Here is a 9,001-nt window from a genome sequence, read left to right as displayed (position 1 = left end):
CAGCCAGGTGACGTTTTCCTGCTCCTATTCAAGGCATCTTACCCTGGAAAGACTTTTAAAATGGCACGAACAAGGGTGACTCCATTTGAATAAAAGATGCTCTCCAGACCAGCATTTCTTTGGGTTATATATACATTCTAATGAGACTGTTTAAATGTTCGTTTTTCCTGGGCATGGGAAGTATCCCTGTAATCCCTACACTCAGGGGACTGAAGCAAGAGGATCATGAGCTCCAAGCCAGCAGAAACTACCTCACGAAATCATGCCTCAAAAAGAAATAAGAAGAGGTTTATCATTTTATGGCCATAACCTATACAGACTTTTATGAGGGGCTTTGTAAGAAATAAAGCACGTCTAGCTGAGATGATCGAATACACCGATTCAGAACAGGGCCTTCAGGCTAAGCATCTTCAAACTCACCAACCCAGAAGAAGAGAGGGGGGAAGGTTATGATGCGAAGCAACAAAATGTTAGTTAAAAGTCGTAGGTTTTAAAACCCCAAAACAGGTTTGATTTCCACCCAAGAGATAGATCTTGAAGCTGGAGAGATAGCTCAGCAGTTAAGATACAAACTTCTCTTGCAGAGGACCTGATTCAGTACCCAGCGCCCACACTGGGCAGCGCCAAAAGATTCACTACCCCTTCTATCCTCCATGGGCACTAAACTCACATACAAATATACATAATTAAAGATAAGTGATCTCAACTTGACAGTACACACTAAAATTGAATGATACAGAGGTTACCATGACCCCTACTCAAGGATGACTTACAAAAATTTGAAGCATTCCATATTCTAATAAATAAATAAATAAGTAAATGGGGCTGATCAATGATTAAGAGCATTGGTTGCTCTTCCGGGGGACTAGGATTTGGTTCCTAGCATCCACATAGCAGCTCATAATCAGCTGTAACTCCAGTCACAGAGGATCCACCACCCTCTTCTGATCTCTATAGGCAACCAACACATGCAATGCATATCTATGTAAGCAATATGCACACACATAAAAATTAATTTAAAAAACAGCCAAATCTTTTCTTTTAATGTCAGATCTTCTTGAGCCCAGAGGTAGCTGAGGCAGGTGAAGCAGCTGTATGTCTGGATGCAGTATATTAACTTAAGTCAGAGTCATCATGTGTCAAGCAGTCCCGGACACCGCTCATGCTCAGAGAATCTATCCTGAACCCCCCTCCCATCCTTTCTTTCACTTTCCACTCATTTTAGCATTCAGTCCAGCAGATTCGTCTTCTTTGCCACTCATTTTAGCATTCAGTCCAGCAGATTCATCTTTTTTGCCATCTGTTTCAGGATAATGAGGACTGGATCTAGAGCTAAGCTTCCCCAGCCCTCCCCTGTGCACCCAGAGTACTAACGGTAGATGGCCTCCTGCCTTTTTGCTCTTGGCTGCTTCTGGAAGCACTTCATAGCATTTACACCAGGTTAGGTCTGCTTTCCTGGGGAACAACCAGAAAATGTCACAATCTGGGATTCCTGTGTTGACCTCAGAGTCAAACATTTCTACAATAATGTTGAGGTGCTAATCTGCTCCTTTCTTCCCAGAAGATATCGTCCCAAAGAAGCCAGTCATAGCACATTCTCTGTTGCTATAACAAAATACATGAGATCATGTACTTTGCAAAGAAAAATGTTGCTTGGCTCCCAATTTAGGAAATCCAACATTAGGGGCAGTAAAATGTGGGTAAAGGTACTTGGTGCCGAGGCTGATGACTGGAGTTCAGTCTCTGAAACCTATATGGTAGAAGGAGAGAACGCACTCTGGCTGATTTTCCACTTCCTGGCATACATGTTCCTTATTTCTGCGGCCCGAGAACACTCCCTGCTCCTGGGTGGAGCCGGTGCCTCCCAGTCCCCATCTGGATGGTGTCAGCAGCTCTTTTTCCCTCATGAAAACCGCACATGAATATATGCTTGGGTTTTTCCACCTCTAAAATTTGGAAGCAAAGCAAAGCACGCAGGGTGAGGATCCCAGTGAATTTGCCGGGCTGATTATTTGGCTTCCGTCTAACTCTTAGTCTCAAGGGAAGCAGAGAAAAGTAGCCTTGGTAAAAATTAGATCAGACGTTTTCCTTTCTATAAACACAACCTGGGAAAAAAATGTAAACCAGCTGAGCTGGCATGGTCTTAGCCTGCCCAAATGCAAGCATTTATGGTATCAAAGTTTACTTAGAAACATTTTAGCTTGGGTTTCTATGGTGGTTTGGATATGCTTGGCCCAGGGAGTGGCACTATTAGGAGGTGTGGCCTTATTGGAGTAGGTGTGGAAATGTGTCACTTTGGGGGTGGGCTTCTAGGCCCTCTTCCTAGATGCCTAGAAGACAGTCTTCTCCTGGTTCCCTTCAGAACAAAATGTAGAACTCTCAGCTCCTTCTTCAGCTCCATGCCTGCCTGGATGCTGCCATGTTCCCACCTTGATGATAACAGACTGAACTTCTGAACCCATAAGTCACACCCAACCAATTGTTCTTTATTAGAGTTGTCTTGGTCATGGTGTCTCCGCATAGCAATGGAAACCCTAACAAAAACAGTGTTCCTTTGTATCAGTGGGGAAGACAGAGATAGGACAAGACCCAAACAGAACTGGGCTCTCCTACAGTTCAGTGGTAGAAAACGGTGGGACTTGGATGGAAGAGTGGAAAGAACCTCATGTCACAGAGCTCTGTTTGTCCCAAATTAAAATATGGCTTCCCTACCCCTGCGCTCCTGGACAGATGTTGCACCTGACTTGATATTTCAGAAAAGTTTCTGGACAGCAAATTATTCTTAAAACTTCCTGAACTAAGTCTGCAGTAAGTAGTCATGACTACACATGATTGATTACACAGCCTTCTTCAACAACAAGAATTAGCTAGAGTTCGCTGGCAGAACACTGCATTATTTGTGACCCTAAGCAAGTGAAGCTCTTTGGTCAGATGCTATATTCTGCAACGGTTCCCAGCACAGAGCGTAGCCACTGAGAAAAGTGTACACTTTCTGTGACACAGTCCAGGCTGTGTTTGAAAGATAAAGCTGCTTGGAGATCCATTGCTTTTCTCTCTAGCCCCCAGAACGTTGCTTGTCTTCACACATGGTAGTCTGCATGCCTTTAGAAAAGCCGTACCTTACAGGCTGGCCTAGAATGCCTTCTCTGGTCTTTGCTACAGAAAACTTCATTAAGGAGTCACCAAAGGGTGCTTCCTGTGGGTGAACAATCGGAGGCAGGAAATGAGGAAGTGGGGACAATCTGGAGAAATGTAGAGAGAGGACTGAAGGAGAAATGAGGCTTGGAGATCCCCCAGTGGGAAGAGCTTGGGATAAAAGGAAGGAGGACGACGTGGGCTCTTCTTCAGAAAGAACATCCGGGTGAAGAATGCAGCACATTGAAGTCGCCTGAAGCCTGCTCACAGGTGAGTAACTGTGTTTGGGGAAACTGGAAAAAGATCCCACTGTCAGAAAACCAAGCAGCTCGAGAGTGACTTGGAGCTGTTGTGTAGGGGCTGCTTTGTCCTCCAGGCCTCCTCTGTGCTCCTGGCCACTGTCACCCAGTGTCTGTTCCCTGGGAGAGTGAACCCCATAGCAGAGCTGTCTCCATGGCAACAGAGGACTCCCTACTTAGCTAAGGATCCAAGATGGCTGTGTCCATGGTGTGACTGAAGCTGTTATATTTCCCTGAATGTAAGTTTTACCTGGAAAAGAATCCAGATAATATTACTTCTTGGGCTTTTGGCTAAAACCAAAAGGTGAGGGAAAGATCTAGATAAAGACATAAATGTGAAAAACACTTATATCTGCCATTTAAAACATTTAAAAAACGTCAAGGATGAGAGTCACTTCAGCAACACAGGAATGAACACAAGGAGGGCCTGCCAATTTGTGACATGTATTCCATATTTTAAACAAAACAAAGTAAAAATATAAGGGATGGGTAATGGCTAAGACAAGTATACAATAAAACGTGCCTAACAAAATGTACAGTTTTCAGCTTTTTTGTATGTTGGAAATTTGGATAATAAAATAACCTGGGAATAAAAATAATCCATGGACTTGACCAATGAGGAATGTAAATGGCCCTCAGCTTGCTCAGTCCCGGAGCACTGCTGAGTGTAAGAATACAAGTTTACTGGGTCTCACTGTCTGCTGGGGACTCTGTTACCTCATCTGTTCTCACAACCATATAGGAAGTCCTAGAACCTTTGCTTTGTAGAGGGGAAGCTGAGACACAGAGTGTGTGTAAGACCCCAAAAACCGAGGGTGCCCCAGCACCCCACGCCTTGGAAAGCGACACCCAAATCACTCACGAGAAACGGTCTTGATACAATAGCATGAGGATTTCTTTATTCCAGAATTCTGGGTTCCACAGCCATATACCACGCAGGGATAGAGGACTGAGGACCCCGTGCAACTGAAGTCAGGTGTATTTAAAGGGCAAAAATCACAAGACAGGGGTTGGAGGACACAATTCACAAGGCAAGGGGTGGAAGACAAAACATGCAGGGAATGGGGAAGTACAGAATGAGGAAGTAAGGAAGGTTAGAGATTATCTGGAGCAAACGTCCTTGGGGCATTGTATAGTTAAACTTTGGAACTAGTTAAACATTGGAACTAGAACTGGGTGGGCTATCTTTCTCAAGCTGAAAACAGAAAAACAAGTTACTCTGTGCTGGGCTAGTTGTTTAGAGATCTAAAAACATTGGGTTGGGGGGTCTCTCATATGGAGGACATTTCTCAGGGTCAGGGGGTCTGGTCAATGCCAGCATCAGGATCTGGCCGGTACTGACCACCCCTGGGACCCAAGGCCCTGAGCCCCACATCATACCTGGGAGCAAATGTGTTTGCTGTGGCTCAGCCAAGGCTTTGGGGAAAGTAGAGAGGGAGCCAAGTGGGACTGTGTGAGGACCTTTCATTGTCTTCAGTGAGTCTCACCTGGAACTGGCCCTCTAGTTGGTCTCAGTCGTGCCTGGTTATCCAGACCAAACTTTTCTTTCTTGTTTTAAACAAATTTACGTATGTAACTTTTCAACATGAAGGAATGGCTATGTAATATTTTTCAAGAGTGATTTGTCCCTACAAATTGTCCTCCATGTGACTCGTACATAAAAGCTATAAAATTGTCCTTGCTTTACAATGATAAATGTAAAACATCAAAATTCTCTAGTGAAACAGGGTCTGCAAGGACTTTTTTATGATTGCTTTTTTTTTTAATAGTAAGAAAGATATAATTTACTGGGCTTCAAGACCAAATGAGCATATCCTGTAGAAGAGCAGTATTTCCACAAAGCCAGAAGCTTCTCTCATCCCATCTCCTGATAGTGATATCACGCCATGAACCATTAAATGTGACACCCTTGCCCACATGCACCCATGAGTCTATGACCCATAAGGGTGGGGTGCGGGGGGGGGGGGGGGAAGGAGAGAATGGGAGAGTTGCTTTATCATAGGATGTGATGTCCCGAATGGTAGAGGCCGGATTAAAACCATATTCTTGCTGGGTGGTGACAGTGCACACCTTGAATCCCAGAACTCTGAGTACGAGGCCAGCCTGGTTTACAGAGCGAGTTCTAAGACAGCCAGGATTACACAGACTGGGACAGTCACTCTGGGCTGGTGGACGGGTTAGACCTTCAGTTTCTACCAACTCAGCCTACAAAGAAGAGGAAGGAAAGCTGGGGTGGTAGATCTGTCCTACGGGGTTTGGACTGCGGGATGGCCTAGAATTAACCACCAGCTGTCAGGTCTGCTCGGATGATCTCTGCTAGCTTCAAGGGCAGTACGGTTCAAGCCAGAATATCTATGACCGTCTATACCTCTCAGGGAAAGAGTGCATAGCATTTGGATATTTGGTAGAGAGCAGTGCATAAGGGGTTATAATGCAAGCCAAGGTTTAGACTAGTCCCTGGAACAGAGCAGAACTCTGTATCCATGGGTTCAGTATTAATCTCTCATTCAAGAGGAACTGGGAGTTGTTTATCAGCTGTAGGAGTTCTCTGGTAGAGTTTTTTGGGTCACTTAAGTAGACTATCATACCATTTGCAAATAGTGATAATTTGACTTCTTCCTTTCTAATTTGTATCCCTTTGACCTCCTTATGTTGTCTGATTGCTCTAGCTAGAACTTCAAGTACTATATTGAAAAGATATGGAGAGAGAGGGCAGCCTTGTCTAGTCCCTGATTTTGAAAGGATAGAAAATAATACAGCCTAACTCTAATGACCCCAAGAAGTCAGAAGTTTAAAATGCTATCTTGCTTTGTTAGAAACTAGGTAAAAGGTCACATTCCAGAGCCTGCCCTTTGTTTAGACCTAGCAGAAAGGCCTTGAATGTAACTGGAATGGGTTAAGATTATGTTGCTTCTGTAAACTTATGCCATTACCCCTATGCAGGAGTTCACACAGCTACAGACATTCAAGAAAATAGGAAACTAATTGGCCCACTGATCTTGGGCTCCGATAATTTAAACTGATTGGCCTAAAAACTATGGAGTGGTACAAATCAATTGGCTCACATTTCGCAGGCTCTCCATGCTAAGAAATGATTGGTTTGTGATTTGAGGGCTTTGTCATAAACTTATAAAAGCTGTCGCAATTTGGCACTCATGGTCCACAGTCCTCTAGCCCTGCATGGTGTACGGCTGTGGAACTTAGAATTCTGGAATAAAGAAACCCTCATGTTATTGCATCGAGACCGTTTCTCGCGAGTGATTTGGGTGTCGCCTTCTGGGGCGTGGGGTGCTAGGGCACCCTCGGTTTTTGGGGTCTTACAGTTTTAGTGGGATTGCTTCAAGTTTCTCTCCATTTAGTTTGATGTTGGCTACCGGTTTGCTATATATTGCTTTAACTATGTTTAGGTATGGGCCTTGAAAAAAAATATATATATATAAACAAAAAAAGAAGTGCAAAGAAGACTCAGACAAGACAAGGCACAAAGAAGACTCTTGAGACCAGTCCACCTGCTAGGCAGAAACAGAAACCTCCTGAGCTACCTGGAAGTTATTCAGACCAACTAGAGAGGGACATACCTTTGAGGTACCTGAAAGTTATTCTCAAGGTTCAAAGGTTTTTATGAGTTGGTACTCATGCTGGGGTGGGCCTGGATGTTAGAGTAATTTCTGCTTAGAGTAATCATCTGTTTTATAGTAATTTTTGCTCCTGTACCTCTTTACCCATATTCCTTTAAGTTACCCCAATAAAATCCATTGGTTCACTGAAAAAAAAAAAAAAAGAGAGAAACTGGGAAAGAAAGCTTTTCTCAAGACAGGCCACAAAATGATCCTTTCTGGGGAAAACAAACTAACAAACAAAAGGACCCGATAGCTGTTTCATTTCAGACCTTGGGACAAGGGACAAGGTTGTGTACTTTACATATCAAAGCAGATCTGGCCTCCAGGTTCTACCTGCATTCCTCAGTCCCCACCTGGAATACCCTGCCTCCAACCCAGAAGCTCTTCCCAGACTTCCCAGTCTCCTCTTCCTCTTCCCCCTCTCCCAACCCTCCTCCTTCCCCTCCTCCCCTCTCTTCCTCTTTCCCCTCTCTCCTCCTCCTCTTTCTCTGTGCACTTCTGTTAGTTCTTTCTCTCCTGCCTCCCCTCTCTCTCCCTTCCCATGATATCTTCCCTGACCTCATTCCAGGGACCAGGGAACTCACCTGAGAGCAGCTCCCCAGTAAACCTGCATTTAATATAATCTAATCTGGCTTGAGTTGGCTCATCTCACCAGTGGAGAAATAACTTATCAGACCCTACCTCACGATCACAAACTTCTGGTTTCCAGTGGCAGCTCTGAGCACATTTCTCAGTCCCATTTTCCTCTGCCCCTAGAAACTTCTAGACTATTCTCTAGAGTGACAGTCTTGAGAGACAAGTCCTGGAGAAAGGCCAGATAGATCCCTGATGAATGTTTCCCTTACTCGTGGGATGAGCTGAGGCTAGAAGATAAGTTCTGAGCGTGGCTGGGGTGCTGCTCGGCCTCCAGGCCTATCTGGCGCCCGTGAAGCTCTGCATGCACCAACAAATGTGCCGGGTGCTGTGAGGGCTTCGAATCCCAGTACTCGGGAGGCTGAGGCAGGAGAATCTGAAGTTCAAGGTCATGCTCAGCTACTTAGCAAGCTCGAGGTAGTCTAGGTTACATAGAGACCCTGTCTCAAAGAAGATGATCATGATGGGCACCAGATTCCCTACATCTCCTGGTGTAGCTTTGGCTGTGCTATGGATTCCTGTAAACTTGGCAATGATCCCTCTGATCCTGCTGACAGACTGGTGGGAGGGGCTGTGTGGTGGGTAGCCGAGATTGATAGATAACAAGCCACCCAATGCTGAACTCAGGCTCGAGTCCCATTAGCCACAGAAATTTGCAGCAAGAAACAAATGAAGTCTTTAATTATAAGTCCTTGCGATTTAGTATTCGTGTGGCTGGTGAAACAAGCCTGAGAGACCACCCACAGGGCAGCCAGAGTGTGCCTTGCTCATGACCTCAGCAGATGGGTTGCCAAGGAAACAGAATTCCCTTCGCTGCCCCTTAACCCACCCAACCCCCCTGGACTAACCAGATGTGTTCCAGGAATCGAGCCCTGGCCAGGGATAGCCCACCTGATCCTGGCTTGTCCACAACTTGTAAGCATCTCCACGGATTGATTCACAGTTCACCTATTAGGTCTTCAGTAGAACAAGATTTCTTCCCACTTTGTGGTGAGACTCCAGCTGTGGCCAAAGCAAGTATTGCCTGGAAAAGAAAAAGAAGTAGGAATAATTATGCCTCTATATGGAATATGGGGGAGGCTGGGGGGGAGGGGCTGAAGCATTTCTTACCAAAGTGTACTCAGGAAAGGGGTGTCCAATTTAAGTGTGAGAGGGCTCCCACGGCTCGGCCTAAACAAACAAAACAAAGTGGAGGCCATTCCAGGATCCCAGGCTGGGCTTCTTACTCAAAGATGCACAGTTGAAGCCTGCTGCAACTCATTTCTTTCTCATCTCAACTAACCTAGATATTTTCTTCTTAATTTCCATCCTCGA

The 9,001-nt window shown here is 45.1% G+C and overlaps 1 pseudogene; it reads left to right on the top strand.

Annotated features, from left to right (window-relative positions):
* Positions 1-700: 700 nt before the first annotated feature.
* LOC127667208 (uncharacterized) lies at positions 701-799 on the top strand (annotated as a pseudogene).
* The last annotated feature ends 8,202 nt before the right edge of the window (positions 800-9,001 follow it).

The sequence above is a fragment of the Apodemus sylvaticus genome, chromosome 16 (genome assembly GCF_947179515.1).
Source record: "Apodemus sylvaticus chromosome 16, mApoSyl1.1, whole genome shotgun sequence".
In the NCBI taxonomy this organism is placed as follows: Eukaryota; Metazoa; Chordata; class Mammalia; order Rodentia; family Muridae; genus Apodemus; species Apodemus sylvaticus.
The sequence above is the reverse complement of the archived record's forward strand: the minus strand, read 5'-3'. Positions and strand labels throughout refer to the sequence as shown.